Below are 26,653 nucleotides of genomic sequence, written 5' to 3' on the forward strand. Positions count from 1 at the left end.
ACTTGGAATGCAGTCACTGATAAGTGGATATTAGCTCAGAAACTCTGAATACCCAAGACACAAATGACTTCCAAGAAGGAGCAAAGAGAGGTCCCTGGTCCTGAAAATGCTTGTTCCAGCATTGGGGAATAAAAGGACAGAGAAGTAGGAGGGGGTTGATAGAAGAATGGTCTGAGGGAATAGGGCTTAGGGAACTTATGGGAAGGGGGAAACTGGGAAAGAGAAAATCATTTTGTATGTAAACAAAGAATATTGAAAATAAAAAAATTATAAATAAAAAGGAATGTAATATAAGGGTTGTTTGTTTAGCAAGGCAAGAGGATGAGCAAGAAGGGCAAGGCCAGCCAGAGCCATGCTGGCCACACTAGGGCTGCCTAGAGTCCCTTCCCAGGAGCTCACTGGCCGCTCAGCCCGGCAGACACAGTGAACCTTGGGTTTGGAGAGAGGTCCTATCTCAAGTATATAAAGGATAGGGATAAGAGAAAATCCAACATCTTTTTCTGGCTCCCAAGTGTATGCATGTGGGTGCTGGTATACATGCGCCTGCACACATGCGCATGCTTGTGTATACACACACATACACACCACCACCACCACCACCACAACACCACACAAAAGGAATGTAGAGTACTGTGCTGATGGGCGACACTGAGCTACACAAAGTCCACAACAGTCCTGGGAGATGGTAGCTCGACAAAGGTTGGTAATAGCTCCTTCAGGCCTTCCTGTCCTACTTAATTATTGTAATTATTAATAGCTATTGCAATTCAGACTCAGGACAAACAGCTGAGGCACATATTTAACATACCAAAATAGACCTGGCCTCCAGGATCTCCCAGTGTCCCTCAGCCTGTACTTGTTAGAGGGCATGGCTGACATATCCTGCCCTCTGCCCTGAACTTTCCAACCAAGGGACTGAGCTCCCTCCCCCCTCCCCCAGAAGCTTTTCTCTATATAATCCAGACATTTTGGGGTCCCTTCTTTCTTCCCTTCCCCTCTCTCCCTTCCTCCCCATCTCCTTCAACCTCCCCCTCTCTATCTCTCTCCCTTCCTCCCCTCCTCTGTCCTGCCCTCCCTTTCTCTATATTTCCTCTCTCCCTGGGTGCAGTGTATAGGCTCTATCTGTCTTTCTCTTTCCTCTCCCCCCTCTTTTTCGCCATGGCCTCATTCCTTAGGATACCCCTCAATAAACCTGCATCTATGCTTTAATTTGGCTTGACTCCCAGAAGATCTGCTGTAGCCAGGGCAACAGACCCCACTGTCTGAAAGTGGGATATAACAACAGAAACTGAGGAAATCCAAAAACTCATCAGATCTTACTACAAAAGCCTATACTCAACACAACTGGAGAATCTGGAGGAAATGGACAATTTCCTTGACAGATACCAAATACCAAAATTAAATCAGGACCAAATAGATCATCTAAACAGTCCCATAACGCCTAAAGAAATAGAAGGGGTCATAGAAAGTCTTCCAACCAAAAAAAGCACAGGACCAGATGGTTTCAGTGCAGAATTCTATCAGACCTTTAAAGAAGACCAATACTCTTCAAACTATTCCACAAAATAGAAACAGAAGGAACACTACCCAATTCCTTCTACAAAGCCACAATTACACTGATACCAAAACCACACAAAGATCCAACAAAGAAAGAGAACTTCAGACCAATTTCCCTTATGAACATCGATGCAAAAATACTCAATAAAATTCTTGCCAACCAAATCCAAGAACACATCAAAACGATCGTCCACCATGATCCAGTAGGCTTTATCCCAGGGATGCAGGGTTGGTTCAATATACGGAAATCCATCAATGCAATCCACTACATAAACAAACTGAAAGGAAAAAAAAACACATGGTCATTTCATTGGATGCTGAAAAAGCATTTGACAAAATTCAGCATCCTTTCATGCTTAAAGTGTTGGAAAGAACAGGAATTCAAGGCCCATACTTAAACATAGTAAAAGCAATATACAGCAAACCGGTATCCAGCATCAAACTAAATGGAGAGAAACTTGAACTAATCCCACTAAAATCAGGGCCTAGATAGGGCTGCCCCCTTTCTCCTTATCTTTTCAATATTGTACTTGAGGTACTAGATCAGGCAATTAGACAACATAAGGAGGTCAAAGGGATACAATTTGGAAAGGAAGAAATCAAACTAACATTATTTGCAAATGATATGATAGTCTACCTAGGTGACCCAAAAAACTCCACTAGAGAACTCCTACAGCTGATAAACAACTTCAGCAAAGTGGCAGGTTATAAAATCAACTCAAGCAAATCAGTAGCCTTCCTATACTCAAAGGATAAGCAGGCTGAGAAAGAAATTAGGGAAATGACGCCCCCCTCACAATAGCCACAACAGTATAAAGTACCTTGGGGTGACTCTTACCAAACATGTGAAAGATCTGTATGACAAGAACTTCAAGACTCTGAAGAAGGAAATGGAAGAAGACCTCAAAAAATGGAAAAACCTCCCATGCCCATGGATCAGCAGGATTAATATAGTTAAAATGGCCATTTTGCCAAAAGCAATATCCAGATTCAACTCAATATGCATCAAAATCCCAACTCAATTCTTCATAGAGATAGAAAGAGCAATCCTCAAATTCATCTGGAATAACAAAAAACCCAGGATAGCTAAAACTATTCTCAACAATAAAAGAAATTATGGGGGTATCAGTATCCCTGACCTCAAGCTATACTACAGAGCAATAGTGTTAAAAACTGCATGGTATTGGTACAGTGACAGGCAGGCAGATCAATGGAACAGGATTGAAGATCCAGAAATGAACCCACACACTTATGGCCACTTGATCCTCGACAAAGGGGCTGAAAACATCCAATGGAAAAAAGATAGCCTTTTCAACAAATGGTGCTGGTTCAACTGGAGGTCAACATGCAGAAGAATGGGAATTGATTCATCCTTGTCTCCTTGTACTAAGCTCAACTCCAAATGGATCAAGGACCTCCACATAAAGCCAGACACTCTGAAGCTAATAGAAAAGAAACTGGGGAAGACCCTTGAGGACATTGGTACAGGGGGAAATTTTCTGAACAGATCACCAATAGTGTATGCTCTAAGATCAAGAATTGACAAATGGGACCTCATAAAATTGCAAAGTTTCTGTAAGGCAAAGGACACCATCAAAAGGACAAATCGGCAACCAATAAATTGGGAAAAGATCTTCACCAACCCTACATCAGATAGAGGGCTAATATCCAATATATATATAAAGAACTCAAGAAGTTAGACTCCTGAAAACCAAATAACCCTATGAAAAAATGGAGTACAGAGTTAAACAAAGATTTTTCACCTGAAGAACTTCAGATGGTGGAGAAACGTCTTTAAAAAAATGGTCAACTTCATTAGTCATTAGGGAAATGCAAATCAAAACAACCCTGAGATTTCACCTTACACCAGTCAGAATGGCTAAGATTAAAAATTCAGGAGACAGCAGATGTTGGCGAGGATGTGGAGAAAGAGGAACACTCCTCCACTGCTGGTGGGGTTGCAAATTGGTACAACCACTCTGGAAATCAGTCTGGCAGTTCCTCCGAAAACTGGGCACCTCACTTCCAGAAGATCCTGCTATACCACTCCTGGGCATATACCCAGAAGATTCCCCAGCATGTAATAAGGATACATGTTCCACTATGTTCATAGCAGCCCTATTTATAATTGCCAGAAGCTGGAAAGAACCCAGGTATCCCTCAACAGAAGAGTGGATGCAAAAATGTGGTATATCTACACAATGGAGTACTATTCAGCCATTAGAAACAATGAATTCATGAAATTCTTAGGCAAATGGATGGAGCTATAGAACATCATACTAAGTGGGGTAACCCAGACTCAAAAGGTGAATCATGGTATGCACTCACTAATAAGTGGATATTAACCTAGAAAACCGGAATACCCAAAACATAATCCACACATCAAATGAGGTACAAGAAGAACGGAGGAGTGGCCCCTTGTTCTGGAAAGACTCAGTGAAGCAGTATAGGGCAAAACCAGAACAGGGAAGTGGGAGGGGTTAGGTGGGAAAACAGTGGGAGGGAAAGGGGCTGATGGGACTTTCGGGTAGTGGGGGTCTAGAAAAGGGGAAATCGTTTGAAATGTAAATAAAAAATATATCGAATAATAAAAAGAATATTTTAAGCTACAAAGAAAAAAAAAGATAAATCAAGAGCCCATCTCAGAAGAGGAAAATTTAACTGACAGCAATGTTCGCCCAGGGCTGCAGACCCAGCACTTGAGTGACAGAGGGAGGAGTTTCACACAGCATTGGCTATGTGATACTGTCTCAGAAACAAACTCTATGCAAAGAACTATGGCTTTGAGAGCTGGCTAGATGGGTAAACAGAAGAGTGCTATTAATTAAATGTGATTAACAACTAAATGAGCAATTAACTTTGACTATTCTCTCTCTCCCCCACCACTACGTCTGCAGGTTTAAGAGTACAAAGATCGTGTCTGGCCTGAAGTATCTATGGAAGCTCCTTGTTAGCAATAGGAACTTAAAGCTCCTCAATCTAGGGAACACTCCCATGAGGGATGATACCATGAAGTCAGTCTGTAACGCGCTGAAACAGCCAAGATGCTCCCTGGAGACCTTGAGGTGAGTGTGGGACTTTTTAACGGTAGAATTTGGAATAATTTCCAGGAAGTTGCAAAACTACAGCAATTTGTGGGTGATAAACTGTGAGTTAAAAGGCGGCCCGTGTCCACTCCAGCCCAGGGCTGAGGCCACTAGTGGAGGCTGGATGCTGTATTTTTGTCTATGCTTACTTCATGCTTGTGTCTGGCTGGCACAGGGCTATGTAAAGCTGCTGGGCACCACTCCAGGGGTGGGAAAGTGCAATCTGAAGTCCAGGGGACTGCTGGAGCCGGCTCGGGGGTCCCTGAGCCTGCACAGAGGCTGCAGTCATCATGTTGTCATACTCTTTTGCACCCAGACTCTGCTGCGAGGGGTGGAAGAGCTGAGATTTGAGTGGGGGCCTGCAGTCTGGGGCCAAAGGGAAAAAAGGGGAACTCTCCTGCTGGGTCCTGCAGAGAGGAGAGTCCTTGGCTTGCTAGGCAGGCAGCTTGGCTTAGTGGAGGCCATGACTGGGAGCACTGAGAAGCTTTCTGTGGGAGACTGGATGCAGCTCTTTAGGGGAAGGGCGGCTCCATTGCTCCCCATGGCGGATCTGGATGAAAAGAGGCCGTCCATGGTTTCAGGGCATTTACTGTCATGGCTGAGAGTGGTGGTGAGTATCCGTACCCCACTTTCTCAGGGCAGGCCTGAGGTTAAATACCTTGTGCAGGGAGCAGTGTCTGGGAAGAGGAGTTTATTGGCTAAGCCTCCAGACCTTTAGGTGCCTCATTAAAATGGAGATGGATGTTGAGGCTACTGTGGTCACATCCTCTACCTGTTGGGGAACTTGGGACATTGCCCTTTTGTGGCTGATGGCCACAGAATTATGGAGAGCTCCAGCCTCCTGTCAGAGGCGTGGTGCATGGTCTAGGAGCATGGCAAAACATCTCTTGTCCCTTGCAGGGTCATCTGTGGAGTCACTGGGGTTTCTTTGTTGGTTTTCTTTTTCTTTTCCTTATCTTTATTGGATATTTTCTTTATTTAGATTCCAAATGTTATCCCCTTTCCCAGTCCCCCCCCCATAAGGGTGTTCCTCCAAACACCCCACTCCCACTTCCTGCCCTGTATTCACCTACACTGAGGCATCTATCTAGCCTTCATAGGACTAAGAACCTCTCCTCCCATTGATGGCTGACAAGTCAATACTCTGCTACACACACAGCAGGAGCCATGTGTACCCCTTGGCTTAGTCCCTGAGAGCTCTGGGGGAAGGGGGTCTCTGGTTGGTTGATGTTGTTATTCCATGAGATTGAAAATCCCTTCAGTCCTTTCTGTAACTCCTCCACTGGGGACCTCACGCTTAGTCTAACGGTTGGCTGCGAGCATCTGCCTCTGTATTTGTAAGGCTCTAGCAGGGCTTCTCGGGAGACAGCCATATCGGGTTCCTTTCAGCAAGCATTGACAATAGTTTTGGGGGTTGGTGACTGTATATGGGATGAATCTCCAGGTGGGACACACTCTGGATGGCCAGTCAGTCTTTGCTCTACACTTTATCTCCATATTTGCTCCCAAGAGTATTTTGTTGCCCTTCTCAGAAGAACTGAAGCACCCACACTTTGGTTTTCCTTCTCCTTGAGCTTCACGTGTCACTGATGTTTCAAACCTAGCTCAACCAGAAACGAGGATGTCTTTTATGGTCTCACAGTGAACCCTTTGGGGAATCACATATCAGATATTCTTCATATTGGATACTTACATTATGATTCATAACAGTTCAAAATTTACAGTTGTAAAGTAGCAACAAAATAACTATGGTTGGAGATCACCACAACATTAGGAACTGTATTAAAGGGCTGCAGCATTAGGAAGGCTGAGAACCACTGCTCTAGGGAGTTAGAGATGGAGAAGTTCTGGAGGTGGGGCAATAATGATTTGGCATTGTATAGTGGGGATGGGAGACAGGCAAAGAGAATGGGCTACATGCCAGCAACTTGAGCATTTCAACAGTAGATTTTAAGGAATAAATATTGTATCCATATTCATACAAATCCAGTGTTTTGTGAACATTAAAACCAGGACCAGTGTGGTGGCCCAGGGGATAAAGGATTTTGCCACCAAGCCTGATGACCTGGGTTTAATTCCCAGACCACATATGGTGGAAAGAGAGAGAGGGAAGGAGGGAGGGAGAGAGAGAGAAAGGAAGGGAGAAAGAGGGCAAGGGAGGAGGGGGAGAGAGTAGAAAGAGTGGGAGAGAGAGAGGGAGGACTCCCCAAAGTTGTCCTTTGGCCGCATGCCCATTATGGCATATCTGTGTGCACACATACACATTAAGAAATATAGAAATGATTAAAAACAAGTATATACCTGTAACCTAGCACTGTGGTTGCTGAGTCATGGGGGTGGCAAGTTTGAAGCCCACCTGCTTTGTCTAGCAAGATGTCCTGTTTTCAGAAAAAGTGGTGGAGGGTGGTACAGTTTGGCACAGGTGTACAGTTGTCTATGTGACTAGCACCCAGGAGGCTAAAGCAGAAGGATCATAGCAAGTCTAAAGTCAGCCTGCGCTACACAATGAGAGCTTGTCTTCTCTCTTTCTTTCTTCCCAGTTCTCTGTCTCTGTCACTCTCCCTCTGTGTGTCTCGCTCTTCCTGTCTCTCCTTGTCTTTCTCTTTTCCCTCCCCCACTCTCTCACACATAACACAAACCAAAAAGAAGTTCTGGAGAGGTTGGTAAAGAACACCTGTACAAGCATGAGGGCCAGAGTTCAGATCACCAGAATCCCTGTAAATGTTAGATGGCCTTGGTGGGTTACATACAGCACTAAGGAGGAAGACAGGATCTCCAGAGCAATCTGGCTTGTCAGACTAGACAAATTGACAAGCTTTGGGTTCAGTCGGAGACCCTGCCTTGATAAAAAGATGGAGAATGACCAAGGAAGTAACCAATGTCAACCTTGGGCCTCAAGCATGCCTGCAGAGACATTTGTACCTGCACATACATGTGCAGTCACTGATACACAAATACATGCACATACTACACATGCCAAAAAATGAGGAAAGTCCTAAAAGGGTTCATCTGAATGCCAGATAACTCTGACCTGGGAGATAACAGAAGAGAGAAGTCTAAAAATGTTGTATATAGACATACTTGTACATGAAAACTTAGGGCAGGTGTTACTGGTCCAGTTGTCCTGTATAAAGAGAGGAGAGTGAAGAGCTAATAATTGTAGATTCCACCATTTACATTGAAATGAGATTTACCAGCTCTCATTGGTGCCTGCCTGCTTTCCTTCTCCAAACCTCTATGGAGTGGCTGCCATCTTTAGTTTCACTGTTAAGCAAGGAGGCAGTTCTAGGCTAAAGTCACTCATTCATGAACGAACTGTCAATGGGAAAAACAGCACTTCTGATCCATGGTCACCCCTCAGAGGTGTCTAGCAACACTTGTCACAGCTCTAGCTTATTAAAGTCACTGTAACAAATAGTACAAATTGCTCTTTAAAGGCCAGAGGCAAGGCTGGACTTAATGGCACTCACCACTGGATTTGGTTCCAGGCCCCCATACTGGATGGCTCACAAGCACCTGTTACTCTTCAAGGGCTGCAGTCCCTTCCTGTGGCCTCTGCAGTCACTGCACCCGCATAACATACACAAGTAAATAAAAGTCTTAAAGGCCAGAAACAGAAGACATGACAATAATGTCAATGTGGTTGCTGGACATTGGTCCAATCCAGCTGTGTTCTTTATTCACCAGAAGAGATCCACCATTAGTGATACTGAATAATCACACAACAGGCCACCCTAAGAACTGCAGGTCTGTTGGGGTGGTTAGTTTGGCCACAGCCCTATGAGAAGAGGTCTATAACACTTTTGTTTTCTAGTCTGGCAGTCTAGTCTTTCCTTTGAATGGGTGATTATGAATCAATCAAGTAGATTTTACATTGGAAAATATGTCAATTATGTGAAATATACAATCAAATAGTTTACATAATCAATCTATCATCACACATAGAGGAGTTTCCTCCCATGGATTCATAGCGGTGTTCAGTGAGACAGACAGCAACAAAGAAATCGTAGGCCAGTGAGATGGCTCAGCAGGTAAAGATGTCTGCTGCCGAGGGGAAGTGTAAATGAATTTGTGTGTGTGTGTGTGTGTGTGTGTGTGTACTAAGATCTACTCTATTTATTGGCTGCCCGTGTGTTAGTGCAGTACCTGGGGAGGGCAGAAGAGGGCATCGGATCCCTACGAGCTTGAGTTACAGGTAGTTGTGAGACATTCCATATAGGATCTGGGGATGGAGCTGAAGCCCTTTGGAAGAAGAGCGAGCTCTCTTAACCACTGAGCTACCCGTCCAGACCCTATGCATGTACCTCCTGTGTGCTCAACATAACACTCACACACAGATATTCTCCCCTTTCTCACCCATATTTCCTCCCACTATCTCCTTTCATTCTCTGGACACATTCATTTCTATTTTCCTGATGGTTATATGTACACAATTGTATGTGCACACAAAATCATGGGCTGGCTGGCAGGACCAGCACCAGGCTTTGGCGATCTTAGCTTAGTTCTTGAACCCACATGGTGAAAAGTGACTCATTTCAGTTGTTCTCTACATGCGCATGTGCACACGCACACACACTCACACTCACACTGTGCCCCCATGCATGCATGCAAGAAATAAAATGCACTTTTAAAAAGTGTGAGGCCGGAGAGATGGCTCAGCAGTTATGAAAACTTGTTGCTCTTCAGAGTTCTGAATACCTACATTGGGCATCACAATCACCTGTAAGTCCAGCTCCAGAGAATCTAACGCCCCCTTCTGCCTCCTTGGATACCCACATAACACGCACATAGACACACACACACACACACACATACAGATACACACAAACAACCATTTTAAATAATTGTAAAAAATTAAGTCTAGAAACCACAAATGAGATCGGCTTGATTTTCTTACTATGCTTGTCTCTTGTTGCGTCCATTTCTCTACAAATGGCAAGTTCATTCTCGTGGTGGATGGAAAAATATTCCATTAACTACATATACATTTTCCATATCATTTCTTCTGTTGCTGTACACTTCAGTTGTTTCCATAGCTTAGCTGTTGTGAATAGTGCCATAATAAATGTTGGGATGTGAGTTCAGAAGAGGGAAACTCAACAATGGGCCTCACTGTCTTCTCTGTTGGGGTGTGGGCTCTCCTTGCAGCCTGGACAGCTGTGACCTCACACCTCTCAGCTGCCACATCCTTTTCAGCAACCAGAACTTGACTCACCTGTGCCTGTCAAACAACAGCCTGGGGACTGACAAAGTGCAACAGCTGTGTCGGTGCATGAGGCATCCAGAATGTGCTCTCCAGTGACTGATGTGAGTCTGGTTGGTTTCTTTGGGAGGCCATCACAGCTTTCAGACTAATAGGTGTGTGTGTTCTGTAAGGGAAAGATGTGGGGATGAGGTTGGAGTACAGGAGTTAGAGTGATGGTCCAGGGGCCAGGAGGAGTAGCTTCCTCCAGGGTATTGGATACTTTCTATTGCTGTGATGCAACACCCTGACAAAAAGTAACTTAAGGAAAAAAGGGGTTTGTGGTTTGTTTGTTTGTTTAGGGTTTGTTCCAGAGAGAGAGATTCCTGCTCCATGGAGAAGGATCAGCAACAGTCAGGAGAAACAAAAGAGCAGGGGCAGGAGCAGGAAGCAGGAAGCAGGAGCAGGAAGCAGGAAGCAGGAAGCAGGAAGCAGGAAGCAGGAGCAGGGAGCAGGAAGCAGGAGCAGGAAGCAGGAGAAGGAAGCAGGAGCAGGGAGCAGGAGCAGAAGCAGGAGCAGGAAGCAGGAAACAGGAAGCAGGAGCAGGAAGCAGGAAGCAGGGAGCAGGAGCAGAAGCAGAAAGCAGAAGCAGGAGCAGGAAGCAGAAGCAGGAGCAGGGAGCAGGAGCAGTAAGCAAGAAGCAGGAGCAGGAAACAGGAGCAGGGATCAGGAAGCAGGAGCAGGGAGCAGGAAGCAGGAGCAAGGAGCAGGGACCAGGAGCAGGGACCAGGAGCAGGAAGCAGGAGCAGGAGAAGGAAGCAGGAGAAGGAAGCAGGAGCAGGAAGCAGGAAGCAGGAGCAGGAAGCAGGAAGCAGGAGCAAAAAGCAGGGACCAGGAGCAGGAAGCAGGAGTAGGAGCAGGAAGCAGGAGCAGGAGCAGGAAGCAAGAGCAGGAAGCAGGAGCAGGAAGCAGGAGAAGGAAGCAGGAAGAAGGAAGAAGGAAGCAGGATCAGGAAGCAGGAAGCAGGAGCAAGAAGCAGGAAGCTGCTGCACCTTTTTTAACACACTTAGGAAGCAGCGAGAATGGGTAGTGAGATGAGGCTGTAACTCTCACAGCCCACCTCCAGCTGTGTGCTTCCTCCAGTGAGGCTCCCCTCAAGGTTCCACCATCTCCCTAGGGGGCACCACCCAAGGTGAGCCAATTGTTCCAGTACCTGAGCCTCCTTGAGGACAGACAGGTTCATAATCTTCACAGCACTCCCAGTATGTTTAGGGCTCCGGTTCTTTGACCCTCATTAGTATGAGACCATTTTGTTATTGCTACTTGTGTATGTTTTGAAGATGATTCTAGACTTTTATTACATGATTATCTATATACAGGGATGAGCACGAATGCCACAGCACTCACATGTAGGTCGGGAGGCGAACTTGCAGGAGTTGGTTCTCTCCTTCCCACTATGTGGGTCTCAGGGATCAAAGTCAAATCATTAGGCTTGGCTGCAAGCCCCTTTACCCACTATGCCGTTTTACCAACCTTCAAAATTCTTTCCAAACACAACCTTTGTTTTTTTAATTTGCTTTGTTTATGGGTAGAGACAATTAAGAGGACATATACATGTATGGGTACAGATGTGTGTGCACATGCATGAGGAGGCTGAAGGTTGCTGTTGTCTTCAGACACTCTATCTAGAGTATCTGGCTTGAACCCAGTTTGCCAATTCATGTATGCTAGCTAGCTATAGCTCAGTGCATCTATCTCTGCCTCAGAAGCAGTGAGATTATAGGAGGGTCACTAAGTCTGACCTGCATGTGTATAGATTCCTAAGATGTGCACTCAGTTCCTCATGCAAACCACTTTACCCAAAGATCTAAAGTTTTATGGTGGTTATTTTTAATATAAGATGGTGCATTTGCAATATCCTGCACACATTTCCCTGCTCACTCTGTCTTCTAATAACGCAGTGAAGTATATATGGTATGCAGTCATATTCTGTTACTGAATATGAAGCAAAAACTGTTTAACATGTTCATTTTGGACACAGCACTTTTTAAATATTTGATGCAGATATTGTTGAATGTAGGAGTAGAACCTGTGTCTCTGGGTAGCTGTCTGTGCTGAGTCCTGTCCCTGTCTGTTTCTGTGCTTTGCTGTCCTTAGAAATCCTGTCGCTCTCTGTCTTTGTTTTCTTGGGGCAGAAAAGGTTTTCTTCAAATACAGTCGAGCTGTGCTCCCTAAGCATGCTTGCCTCTCCAGTCTGAAGCTGTCATTCCTGGTGACCCGGGTTTTTCTTCCTGGGGTCATTGACCATACTTTCATCATCTACTCAACTCTCAGGTTTTGTTTTTTATGGAACAATGCTTTCCTTAATGTCTACTGTTGGTCTAGATCTACCCTCGCTTGTGCCTGACGATCTTCATCTAGCAAGTCACAGGGGACATCCTAGCCCCCTGGTGCTTAGTCACTTTCTAGCTGGGGTGTGCGTGTGTCAGGGAGGGGTGAGCATTCACGTGTGGGACACCCATTCGTGTGAGCATGCACATGCATGCCACACTGAGGACAGCCTCAGTCGACGAGTCTCAGCTTCTGCCTTCCTGAGCTGGCGCGCTCTGTTGTTAGCCACTGAGAATGACAGACTAGCCAAATCGGCACGCTCTAGGTTCAAGGGAGCGGCTCTGCCTTGATGTAATGAGGTGGTGGAGATCCATCAAGGAAGACACCAGCAGCCAACCTTCTAGCTTCTAGGCATCCCCATCTGCCATTAGCGGTGAAGGGATTGCAGATGTGTGCTGGACTCTAGGGATCCAGACACCGGTCCTTACAATTGTCTAACGGGGACTCTACCCACTGAGCCATCCCTCCAGCCTGAGATTTCTGAGAGCAGGATCTTATGTAGCCTCATGAGACGTGAGATCTCATTCAAGGAACGACTCTCAATGGCCTACACACATGCACACTTTAGACACGTACTTATGAAAAGAATATTTTAGGAGGCAGCAATTTACTCTGGGCTAAGACCACAGATACATGGTGCTGGAGACTCCTAGGAACAGCACTCGTGCAGGCCGCAGTGGGAAGACACTGTCCTTGGCTGCTGTGTGACAGCAGTGCCATGTAAATGTTTTGAAAACTAAGTTATCTTCAACCATAAACCTTCTGTCTGACAAAGAATGAGATTCTTGTTAACTAGGATTAGCGCTGCTGAAAGAGTTAAAGCTACTTTTTCTGGTTGGGCACGTGGGGTGCTGCTTCGTGTTCATTCCCTTGGAACAATTAGTCCACCAATGACTTCTTGTGAATAAAGCTTATGATGTGAGGCAGCCGGTGAAGGAACTCGCAGCCAAGCTCCATGGCCTGAGTTCAATCCCCAGGACCCATATGATGGAAGGAGAGAGCTGAGTTCTACAAGTTGTCATGTGGCGTGTCCTCCATGATTCACATGCCTTTCTTTGAAAACAGGGACATGTGTTTCACATGTCTTCATAAAACAGGAAGCCTATTAAAGAATATAAGCTTAGCTACATGGGGTGGTGCTTACTTGTAATGACAATATTCAGGACACAGAGGTAGGAATTCTAAGTGATCCTCACTGAGTTCCCAGCCAGTACCAGTAGGCTACTACAAAGATCCTGTCTTAAAAAAAATAAAAACTGGGGCTGGCAAGATGGCTCAGCAGGTAGAGGCATTGCTGCCAAGCTTGTCAGACTGAATTTGATCTCTGTGACCTGCAGTGAAGATGGAGAGAACCAACCTGAGCCACTTATCCTGTGACCTCTCTTCATGCACCGTAGCATAAGGGCAATACCACACATACAAATCAAATGTAATTTAATTTTTTCATCCTATTAGAAATACAGGAGGGATAGAGGGTCAGAGGGTATGTGCGCACGTGTGCCTGTGCCTGTGTGTGTGCCTGCACAGCATGCATATGGGTGGCAGAGAAGGGAGGAGTCAGTTATTTTCTTCCACCATGTAGTTCCCGGAGAATGAACTTGGACTGCGTTCTCAGGCTTGACAGCAAGCACTCTTACTGCTGAGCCATCTCGCCAGCCTGCTCAGAGCTCGAGACTCTTCCAGTATGCCCTGATGCTAGTGCCTACCCCAGTAACTGCCAACTTCTTTAATCACGCCCCCCCCCACACACACACACTTAAGCAATAGGAGTGCCATCCTACAGAAGGCTAAATGAGGCCAGCAGGAGTCTCTTACTTATTCAAGGCCCTGGGAAAGAACAGTGGTGATCTTTCTCTTCCATTTGTCTCCACAGACTGAATCACTGCAACATTGCATCTGACGCCTGCAGCTTCCTGGCATTGATGCTCACAAAGAACAGAAAGCTGACACACCTGAGCCTGACCATGAACCCCATAGGAAACAGTGCAATGAAGCTGCTGTGTGAAGCTTTAAAGGAGCCCACTTGTTCCCTTCAAGAACTGGAGTGAGTGAACAGTGGGGTTAAGGGTCATCCCCGCTGCCCAGGTTGCTAGAATGCAAGAGATGGGTAAGGCGAAGTGAGAATCAAAAACTAAGTCTAAGGTCAAGTGCTCATCTTCCTGACAGTCACACTAGCCAGATAACGTGAGGAGCTGAGTCCACAGAGTTGAGGGAAGGAAGGAATTACTACCAACAGGAACCCCAAGGCACAACTATGAGTTCTTGGTGGTCATTGATCCCTAAAATCTGTTCATGTCTTCAGAGATTATTTGGAGATATTTTTGAGGGGGGTTCTGTTTGAGGTACTCCAGGAGTGGAACCAAGATACTGACATATGTGCACTCTATCACTGAGCTACACGCCACAGCCTGTCACTGGGAGGTTCTAGGCAGGGAACCACTGAGTCACATCCCCAGACCCTCACTAGAGGGTTATAGGCAGGGCCTCTACCATTGAGCCATACTTCCCAGACCCTTACTGGGGGATTCTAGGCAGGTGCTCTACCACTGAGCCACACCTCCAATCCTAGGGTTAGGACCCAAATCTAAATGTAAAGTGCATTTATATTGCATACTTGCCTTAAACATAGAGTATAAAGGCGGTTTCACACAGATCTTTTAGTGCAGGTATGTTACATCCATGAGCTGTCACAAGAGGTCAGATGTGATACTTTTCCCTTTTGGGCAGCATTGTGATACTAAATTTCATATCCAGGGGTGTCTGGGTTTCAGATGCACAAACTCTTTGAGAATCTTTGAATTATCAACCTCAAATAAGCAGCCGGGCATGGTGGCACCTGCCTTTAATCCCAGCACTCAGGAGGCAGGGTCAGGAGGACCTCTGTGAGTTAGAGGCCAGGTGGGGCTGTATAAATAGACTCTGACCTCTGCCCCAACAAAAGCATCCAGTTGTTCTGTGGGGTCACTCCACCCCCATTCACCCTACTCTGCCTGAGGCAGAAGGACAAGGTTCCACCCCTTTGGAAATCCCAGCTTCTGGTGGTATTATAAAAGAAGTTTCTGTGTCCTTTCCTCTCTGTCCTGGCATTCTGCCAACAACTCCTTCAGTCCTCGCCTGTCTCTCAGCCTGTGCACAACCTCGGCCCCTTCTATAGCTGAGACTCAATTGGTATACAAGTTATTTTTCTAAAGATGCCTCTGTTCAACCACTGCATTTTCTCCCCCATTGCTATCCCTCTCCCAGGCTAACATATACCTATTCTGCACCATTCATGACAACAGGTTAGAAAGGCCACCTCTTGAGACTACAGTGATAGCTTCGTGGATATAGAACTTGCAAGTAAGCATGAAGACCTACATTTAGAGTCACAGAACCCATGTAAGAGCCTCCAGCAGGTGCCTGCAAACCCAGCATTAGGGAATGAGGGCCAAACAGATCCCAGTGGCTCTCTGGCCAGCAAGTCTCTCTAAAATGCCAAGCTTAAGGTACACAGAACTAAGGTGTTTCTGTTGATTGTATTGATGCCGATCTCTGGCCTCCAAACACATGCACAGATGTACACATTACACCCCCATACACATAAGCACCTATGTCTACATGACAGAGAGAATAAAGACCTTCTCTGTTTAAATTTCATTTGTTTTATTTGGGGTGAGAGCCTTTATTGCCACAAGCTCAGAGGACAATTTGTAGGAAACAGCTCTCCCCTTTGACCATATGTGGGTCCAGGGTATCAAACTAGAATCAGCAGTATTCTATTCCCTCTATTCCCTGAGCCATCTCACTGACCCCAAGACATTCCCTTAGAAGGAAATAAAGGCACATGTTCTGAGTGTTTCTGGATGTTACTCCTGCTGTAGTTGTTCCCACTGAAGATGTGGGTCTTCCCGTCTCTTGCAGATTAGTGGACTGCCAGCTCACGGAGAACTGCTGCGAGGACCTGGCCTATATGATCACAACAACCAAGCACTTAAAAAGCTTGGATCTTGGTAACAATGCTCTGGGTGACCAAGGAGTCATAACCCTGTGCGAGGGACTGAAGCAAAGTAGCAGATCCCTGAGGAGACTTGGGTAACTTCTTGGGGTCACCACTTTGAGGGGATGAGTTCAGTGGAGGTGGGAGGACCTGGACATGAAACCAGGGTGCTGCTGTCATGTTAATGACTTCATAAAGTTAGACAGTATTTACCTCACCATCATGGGTTTGGGTGTCCCAGATCTTCCAGGGGAGAGCCTTCAGATAGATGCTCATTGAATTCCCCCCTCTGTGCTAGTCATGGTGCTGGGTCATAAGTGCTGGGTGCTGGATGTTAGGTATTCGAAATACAGAAACTAATATCTTGGTGGTCCAGCATTGAATTGAGCAGGAAGAATTAATATGGAGCAACCAGGATTAGTGGTGATTCTTAGGACTTTAGTCAGCATGTCATCTACCCAGGAACCTTTTAGACAGAGTCCTACCCAAGTACGGGGGCTCACACCTGTAAATCCAGCACACAAGAGGATGAAGTAAGAGGATCACCTTGGGTCTGATGCCTGTCTCGGCCACATTTTGAGTTCTGTGAGTTATAATGCACTTATACACTCCCACACATACAGCACAAATAAATAGAAATAAAACTAATTTATTTAATTACTAGAATATAGGCCGGTTAGATGGATCAGCAGGAAAAGGCCTCCAACAACATGAATTCCATCACTAGGATACAAATGGTTGATGGAGAGAACAAACTGTAGTAAGTTCTCATCTGCTCACCCCATGCAGAGTGTTCAAGCCTAAAAGTATATACACAGAACAAATAATTGTAACTTTTTAAGAACCCTCTGACATACCATTATCAGCTGACTTCCCCCCTTTGAAGTGGAGTCTCTCCATGCAGGCCAAGCTCATGATCCTTGTGTCTCAGCCTCTTGAGCGTAAGGATGATGGGAGTGTGCCACCATGCCCAGCTCCATGGTTGCTTGGATCTTTTAATTTAAAGTTTATTGTATGAATGTGTGTATGTGTGCCTGCATCTCTAGTTGTATCACATGCATGTTTGTACCCACAGGAGAGGCCAGGAGAAGGCATTAGATCTTCTGGAGCCAGAGTTATGGGTAACTGTAAGTCACCTGGTATGGGGCTGAGAGCCAAACCAAATCCTGTGCAAGAGCAGCAAATGATTTTAATGGCTGAGACATGACTCTGGTGCCCCTTATCAATGACATTCTCTCTGCCATGCTGCTCTTAGGATAGAGTCTTAAATTTTTACATTCATCTTACACTTCCATACAAATATATAATGTACTTTGATCTAGCCTCTCTTCTCTTCTCTTCTCTTCTCTTCTCTTCTCTTCTCTTCTCTTCTCTTCTCTTCTCTTCTCTTCTCTTCTCTTCTCTTCTCTTCTCTTCTCTTCTCTTCTCTTCTCTCTCTTCTCTTCTCTCTCTCTCTCTCTCTCTCTCTCTCTCTCTCTCTCTCTCTCTCTCTCTCTCCCTGACACACCCACACAGACACACTCACATCCCTCTGAACCTTCCCCTCTCACATCTCTCCCCCTATCTCCCCATTAGTTTGCTTTCACTCCCCTGGAATCAGCTTCACATCTACCTTAGTGGCGTGTATTTATCTATCTATGTACATCACATCTGCATATGACTTTATGTATCTACTTACAATCCTGGTTCCATGAACAAGAAAAAACAGTGCAATAATTAAATTTCCAGATATGACTGACTTCACTTACTATGGTCACCTCCAGTTTTATCTATTCTCCTAGAACCCTACGCCTTTAACGTTTTCAGCTTTATCTCATATGTTATGATCTCTGACGAATCTCTAACCACAAGGGCATGGTAATCTCTTAAGAGTGCCCCCAACAAGAGCAGTATCCATGCAACTTTGTATGTACCATGAGTATGTCCAGACTTCCTGCCTCCCTCATGCAGCTCCTCACCTTTCTGAATCTTTGATATGGTATCACTTATTAATCAGCAAGTATTTCTGTAATTCTCATCATATTCCTGATTTCAGTGTAGCTGGACTTTTTCACAAAGGCAGTTTGAGGTACCCAGCAGCAACCAGAGCCAGAACTTAGAAGTGGGAATGTTTGGGCTCTCCACAAGAGCAATTAAATTTGACTCTGAATGAAGACCCTTCTCATCTTTAAGCACTGGGTTGAACTCTTACAGGCCAGCCAAGTCTGCCATTGATGGCTTCCAGTAGGTTGGGAGCATGTGAGCTGACTTCCAACTGCTGTGAGGCATTGTCATCGGCCCTCTCTTGCAACATGCACCTAAACAGCCTAAACCTGGTGAAGAATGACTTCAGTACATCGGGGATGTTGAAGCTGTGCTCTGTGTTCTGTTGTCCTGACTCTAACCTGTGGATTATTGGGTAAGTTCTGAATTGTCTTCTGAGACATAAAGTCGGGCACTCTGATAAATTAGTTGGAGAAACAGAAGCAATTGAAAGTAGCTGAGACCATGGCTTGGCAACTACATTTATCTAGAGCAGTGGCTCTCAACCTTTCTAATACTGTGACCCTTTAATATACTTCCTGTGTTGTGGTGTCCCCCAATCATAAAATTATTGTGTTGCTACTTCAGAAATATAATTTTGCTACTATTATGATATTCACATATCCCCCAAGGGGAGGCTCTGTACCCACAGGTTGATAACCACTGACAGAGAAAGTTCCAGGACAGCCAAGGTTACACAATGAGACCTTGTCTCAAAACACAAAACAAAACAAAACAAAATTTGTACATCCATGTTTGTAGTGGCAGAAAGGGAGTTTTATATGTGTTCCTATATGAATAAGACACAAAGACTTTATGTTAAGTAAAGTCAGTCCATCACAAAAGGCAAATATTGTGTGACTATTCATATGAGATTCCTAGTTGGTAGACTCATCAAGACAGGAAGACTGGAAGTTGCTAAAGAATACACAAAAGTTAGAGGCTTTAAACTCAGGAGAAGAGCCCTTTCTTATCATATGTAAAGTCCTAGGTTCCATCTGAACCACTGCCAAAATAATTAAAAGGCAAAAGGAAAATTTAGAGTTGACATTTAACATCTAGAGGCTTTTCAGTTTGGGGTGATGGTAGACTTCTGAATGCATGGGAGCTGTGGTTGCACTACACATGTGTAATGCCACTTATACATAGAGAAATGGTTAAGATGGTTAATTTTGCCAAGTGTTTCGACTCACACCTACAACTGTAGTCCTTGTGAGGCTTAAGACAAGAGGACGGCCACAATTCTGGGGCTCTCTTTGACTACATGTGAATTCTAGGACAGCATAGGCATCAGACCCCACCTCAATCAGAAATAGACAAGTTCATTATGCATGCTAAATCTTGGACATAGACACTGATGGGTTGCTGTGTTCTGATAACTAGTGCTCCCACTCATTATTAAATGGAGTGGGTCGAAATAGGGTTGGGAAAATGGCTAGATAGCTTGAAAGCATTTGCTGCTCTTGCAGGGGAACTGAGTTCAGTTCCCAGAGCACACTTGATGGCTCACCACAGCCTGTATCCCAGTCTTGGCATTCTAATACCATCTCCAGGCCTCTGAGCACTGAACGTGCACAGTAGACATAGGCACATGCAGATTCAAACACAAACACATGCATTTTAAAATATCAACATTTATTTATGTGCATATGTGGAGTCAGAACAACTTGTAAAAGTCAGTCTTCTCTTTCCATCATGCTGATTCTGGGGATAAAACTCAGGAGGCTGTCAGGCATAGCAACCAAGTATTTTTATCCATTGAGCCATCTCACTTGCCCAAGTATACTTATAATCCAAGAAATTAATTTGGATGAGATGGTGTGCAAGGTGGTACATGCCTGTAGTCTTCTAAGAAAGCAGAGGCAGGAGGATTGCTGCAAATTTGAGGCCAGGCATACCTAGTACATTCTGGGCCAGGCAGCCCTGTATAGCATGACTCTGTTCCAAAAAAAAAAAAAAACACAAACAAACAAAGTACATGACTGAAGACTGGGCTAGCAGCCTTGGTGAGCCTGCTGGTGAGATGACTCTGGTAAGTTCTACAGATAACAAACATGATTTAGCCAAAGTGCAATTGTCAGCTCATGGATGTAAGTGCAAAAGGCCCAGGAGTGACTTAGAGGAATGGAGTGTCAGTGAGGACAGGCAGGAGGGAATGGGGGGGGGGGTGGGAATGCTGGCTGAGCGAGGCTGGCAATCTTTACATAAATATGTTACAAGGTCCGTGCACAGAAAAAGACCAAAAGGCAGAATGTCGTTTCAAAGAGCCAACTGTAACAGTGGAGCCACAAGGCACTGTGGTGAGGATGGGCTCAGCAATTGGTGCAGTCTGGGGGAGATGGTTCCTTCTGTAAAGTGCTTCCCCCACAAGCCTGAGGACCTGAGCCCTGGTCTCTGGAACGCATATAAAAGCCAGATGTGGTGGTGCACATACCTGCAGTCCTAGCACTAGGGGGGCCAGAAGATGCTGGACTTTGTTGGTCAGCCAGCCTGCCTAGCCTATCAGCAAGCTCTGGATTTGGTGAGTTTGTCCCAGAGTGAAGAGAGATAGAGAAAAGCTGCTGACTAGATGCTGACCTCTGTTCTCCACCTGCTTGCTCATGCTTGTTCTCCCTCTCCCCCTTTTGCTTCCTCCCTCCCCCTCCCTCTCCCTCTCCCTGTCTCTCTCTCATTTTCCCTCTCTACCTTTCTCCCTTTCCTCTCCCTTCCCCTCCCACTCTGCACCTCCACACACGTGCTCCCTTCTCCCTTCCCTTCTCCCTTCCTTTTCCCTTCCTTCTCCCTCCTCCCTCCCCCTCCCTTCTCCCTCCTCCTCCCTTCTCTTCCTCTCCCTTCTCCATTCTCTCTTCCCTCTCCCTTCTTCCTTCTCCTTTCCCTTCTCATTTCTCACTGCCTCCCTCTCACTCTGGGCCCCCAACCTGCTCTTTCACCTGGAGCACATCCAGACACCACTACCATCCACACCCACAGTCAGACATGGATATTTACAAACTGACCTGTTATAGGTAAAATGGGATTTATCTGAAGCTATTTAAATCCATGCACACCATTTTACTCAACTGGAATGGGTGGGACTTTGCCTATCCCTTGCCCATCACTGTGCCTCAATTCTGGGACAATGCCCAGCACAGAGTAGATCCCTGTACACTTAGGACTTTTCCGTGTGTGTGTGTGTGTGTGTGTGTGTGTGTGTGTGTGTACATGTTTATATGTGGCTCACATGCATAAGTGTGCCTGTACATGTGAAGACCAAAGGGTGAACCTGAGAGGTCTCAGAATAGCTATCCATCTTGGACTTTGCATGGTGGGTTTGTGTTTTGTTTTGTTTGAGACAGGATCTCACTGTGTAGTCCTGGTTGCCCTGGCAACACACTGGCCTCGGGCTCACAGAGGGATAAAACCTGTGTGCAATCATGCCTGGTTCATCCTGGATTATGTTTTGCTTTTCTGTCTTAGATATTTTATATATGTGAGTGTTTGCCTTAATGTGTGTTTATATACTACTTGTATGCAAAGCTCATGGAGGCCAGCAAATCTGAGACTAGAATGCAGGTGTTTATGAGCTGCTGTGTAGGTGCTGGGAATCGAACCCAGGTCCTTCAGAAGGGCACCCAGTGCTCTTGATTGCTGACTGTGCTGTCTATCCAGTCTGGAAGCATGGCTTTTCATTGTGGTTTAAAAGGAGCTTCTCATGCTTTCGAGGCAAGTACTTCATAAACTGAGTTTATCTCCCCAGTTTTTATTTCTTTAAATAATATGCTTACTCTTTGAAACTTTTATACATCCATATAAAGTCTTTTGATGATATCCACCCGCCACTAGATCTTCCCATGATACTCCAATATGTTTCTCCCAAACATTTTTAAAATTAGTTTAAAAACCCACTGCCTCCAACTTTTGAAGTTCATAGGTGACCTCCAGTTGAACCAGCACCATTTGTTGAAAAGGCTATCTTTTTTCCACTGGATGTTTTCTGCTCCTTTGTCGAAGATCAAGTGACCATAGGTGTGTGGATTCATTTCTGGGTCTTCAATTCTATTCCATCGGTCCACTTTTCTGTTGCTGTGCCAATACCATGCAGTTTTTAACACTATTGCTCTGGAATATTGCTTCAGGTCTAGGATATTGATTCCCCCAGAAGCTCTTTTACTGTTGAGAATAGTTTTAGCTATCCTGGGTTTTTTGTTATTCCTGATGAATTTGAGAATTGCTTTTTCTAACTCTAAGTAGAACCGAGTTTGGATTTTGATGGGGATTCCATTGAATCTGTATATTGCTTTTGACAAGATGGCCATTTTAACTATATTAATCCTGCCAATCCAAGAGCATGGCATATTTTTCCATTTTCTGAGGTCTTCTTCGATTTCCTTCTTCAGAGCCCTAAAGTTCTTCTCATACAGATCTTTTATATGTTTGGTTAGAGTCACACCAAGATACTTTATATTGTTTGTGGCTATTGTGAAGGGTGTCATTTCCCTAACTTCTTTCTCAGCCCATTTATCCTTTGAGTATAGGAAGGCTACTGATTTGCTTGAGTTGATTTTATAATCAGCCACTTTGCTGAAGTTGTTTATCAGCTGTAGAAGTTCTCTGGTGGATTTTTTTGGGTCACTTAAGTATACAATCATATCATCTGCAACTGGAGGTCAGCATGCAGAAGATTGCAAATTGATCCATTCTTATCTCCTTGTACTAAGCTCAACTCCAAATGGATCAAGGACCTCCATGTAAAACCAGACACACTGAAACTAATAGAAAAGAAACTGGAGAAAACCCTTGAGGACATGAGCACAGGGGAAAAGTTCCTGAACAGAACACCAATAGCTTATGCTCTAAGATCAAGAATTGACAAATGAGACCTCATAAAATTACAAAGTTTCTGTAAGGCAAAGGACACTGTTAAAAGGACAAAATGGCAACAAACAAATTGGGAAAGGATATTCACCAACCCTACATCTGCTAGAGGGCTAATATCCAATATATACAAAGAATTCAAGAAGTTAGACCCCAGGGAACCAACTAACCCTATTAAAAAATGGGGTACAGATCTAAACAAAGAATTTTCACCTGAAGAATTTCGAATGGCTGAGAAGCACCTTAGGAAATGCTCATCATCATTAGTCATTAGGGAAATACAAATCAAAACAACCCTAAGATTTCACGTTACACCAGTCAGAATGGCTAAGTTTAAAAACTCAGGAGACAGCAGGTGTTGGAGAGGATGTGGAGAAAGAAGAACACTCCTCCACTGCTGGTGGGATTGCAAGAAGGTACAACCACTCTGGAAATCAGTCTGGAGGTTCCTCAGAAAACTGAACGTGACACTACCAGAGGACCCTGCTATACCACTCCTGGGCATATACCCAGAGGATTCGCTGGCATGTAATAAGGACACATGCTCCACTATGTTCATAGCACCCTTATTTATAATAGCCAGAAGCTGGAAAGAACCCAGATATCCCTCAATGGAGGAATGGATATAGAAAATGTGGTATATTTACACAATGGAATACTACTCAGCAATTAAAAACAATGAATACATGAAATTTGTAGGCATATGTTTGGAACTGGAAAATATCATCCTAAGTGAGGTAACCCAATCACAAAAGAATATACATGGAATGCAATAACTGATAAGTGGATATTAACTAGCCCAGAAGCTCTGAATACCCAAGACACAAGTAGCATATCAAATGACTCCCATGAAGAAGTAAGGAGAGGGCCCTGTTCCTGGAAAGGCTTGATCTTGCATTGTAAGGGAGTACCAGGACAGAGAAAAAGGAGGGAAGTGATTGGAGTATGGGTGTAGAGAAGGATTATGGGACATATGGGGAGGGGGGACTGGGAACAGGGAAAGTGATTGGGAATGTAAACAAAGAATTTAGAAAAAATAGAATTATACAAACGGTATAGGCATGGCAAAGCACAAATGATTATTCCCAGAGAGAAACTGAAGATAACACCTGTTGTGGTTGTTCATGCCTGTATTTCTCAATTTTTGTATAATTCATGTGTATTTAGAGGTGAAGAATTTTGGACCATTTTTTTTTAAAATGTCAGTCGTGGTCTTGCAGCAACATGGGAAATAAGTTAAGAGTTTTAATTCATTACAACCTGACTTTGTGCATTTACAAGACTATTTGGTATTTTAACCTGTTCAATGTGAATAATAAACATGTAAAATAAAATAAAATAATAAATAAGTAAATATGTAAGACAGATAGATAGATAGATAGATAGATAGATAGATAGATAGATAGATAGATAGATAGATAAAGAAGTTCATAGGTAAATGGGTGTGGTGCCATCCACTGGAGCAGGAGCAAACTATAAGGTCCTCAAAGAAATGAAAGTGATTCTCTCTCTTTCATTATGGCTGGCCCTTGGAAGCTCCCTCCCCAGTCCTTTTTACAGAGTTGGAGTGACGTACTACTCTCATTGACAGTTCTCAGAAAGGGTTGTAGTTCCGGATCTGGCTTCCAGGACATCTACGTCCCAGCATGACATCCCTTTCTTTCTAGCCTGTGGAAGCAGCAGTACTATGCCAATGTGAGAAGACAGCTGGAGGAATTGCAGTTTATGAAGCCCCATTTGGTGATTGATGGTGACTGTTATGCTATTGATGAAGATGACCGTAACTGGTGGAAAAACTGAAGACATGAGTCCCCTCTCCTTCACATCCTAGGACTTTATTATCTGTGAAATGATTGTCTCACCTCAGAGGAGGTAGCAAGAATTAAATAAACACAGAGCATTTAGAAAAGCATCAGGTGTCATGTCAATCAATGGGTATGGTGTAAGGGCAGAGATGAGATGGGCGTGACTCAGTTGCTAAAGGGCTTATCATGCAAGCTTGGGGGTCTGAATTTGATACACACAACCATGTAAAATGCCAGGTGTGTGGTATATGCTTGAAATCCCAGTGCTGGGAGATGGAGAAAGAAAATATTCTCACAGCACTAACTGAAGGGAGAAATGGTTCCATGTACACAATCACACACAAGCATGCGGACCCACATACTTGTGCACACACGTCCAAAAATATGCATACATACGCAAAGACACCACACATGACAAATGAACTCTTCATCCCTCTGGGCCATCTCCTTGCTGTGCTCCTGTGATGCATGAGTATACCGAATATAGCTGCAGACCTTTACAACACCTAAGACATGAGTAGCTTCTGCCCATCTTACAAGGTTTCTGAGTCATGGGATGCCATGCATTCCCACAGAGTAGATGGTAGATGCCATCCCTCAAAGCCAGGACATCTGCTCTGGATGCCGTCCTTGTGCCTGGAGCACCAGGGAAGCATACACCCACTTCCATGTGCCTCACGCAGCTTCTTTTAATTTTTTGGCAGCCTCATAACACAGAGAGCGTTTCTGAAGCCTGCGAATGTTCTAGGCTGATTCCTTGTGAAAGCATGAAAGTTTCCAAGGGAGGAGGCACACATCTTGAATCCCAGCACTTGGGTGGCAGGATAACTTGGTGGTCCAAAGAGTGAGTTCCAGGACAGCAGAGCCTACATAATGAGACCATGTTCTGAAAAGAAGAACGCCTCAAAGTCAGGTGACTGACCTGACCCCCTGCCAAGTCTTCTAATGAGAATGAAAACTCATTTCAGGGAGTAGAGGCAAGCTAGCTCAGTGAGTACAGGTACTTGTTACCAAGACTGTTAGCCTTAGATTTCTTAAGAGTTACATGAGGGAAAGAGAGACCTCCTCTGGCCTCTCCACACACACTGTGGATTCCGTTCTTCCATTCACACAAATGTTTGAAATTTTACTAGGAGTAGAAGGACACAGCTATTCTGTACTGATATCATTAGCATCGTCCCTGCTTGGGGCTGCTTTGCAAGAATGCCTCTCTGATCCTGGGAGAGCTAAAATTACGCAACACCAAGACATTTGGCCAATGTGACATGATCTGTGATGAGAATGGGGGATGGGAGGGCCACAGTAGTCCTCTACAAGGCTAGGGAAGTGTTCATCCTTCAGAACACTTTGGCCACCTTGATCATCTGACATACAGATACAGGGTACATGGATGCTTGGGTTGGCTCTTGGTACTTATTAGCCAGGAATGGTAGCATAGTCTTGTAATCTCAGCATGCAACTGGGAAGGCAGGAGAACCATATCAGGGTCAGCCTCAGTTATTTAACATTCAAGGGCAGCTTGAGATATGTGAGACATATATAAAAAAAAAAAAGAGTTCCTGAGTTGGATCCCCAGTAATGGAGACAGCAAAGTGGGGTAAATTGGAAATATACAGTCCTATGTGGATGCCAGGTGACATGCTTAGAGATGGTAGGTGCTAGTAAATGACAGATATGTAAACAAAGGGTGGTCTGTAGGGCATGCTCAACTTCAGAGTATCTTCATTACTGTATGTGAGCGTGTGGGTGTGTGCATAGTCACAGGTGTGACACAGCATAC

At 44.7% G+C, this 26,653-nt stretch overlaps 1 pseudogene; it reads left to right on the top strand.

Moving 5' to 3' along the window:
* Nucleotides 1-4,566: 4,566 nt before the first annotated feature.
* On the top strand, nt 4,567-24,868 carry LOC127665880 (NACHT, LRR and PYD domains-containing protein 5-like; annotated as a pseudogene).
* Nucleotides 24,869-26,653: the final 1,785 nt, after the last annotated feature.

The sequence above is a fragment of the Apodemus sylvaticus genome, chromosome 1, assembly GCF_947179515.1.
Source record: "Apodemus sylvaticus chromosome 1, mApoSyl1.1, whole genome shotgun sequence".
Taxonomy (NCBI): Eukaryota; Metazoa; Chordata; class Mammalia; order Rodentia; family Muridae; genus Apodemus; species Apodemus sylvaticus.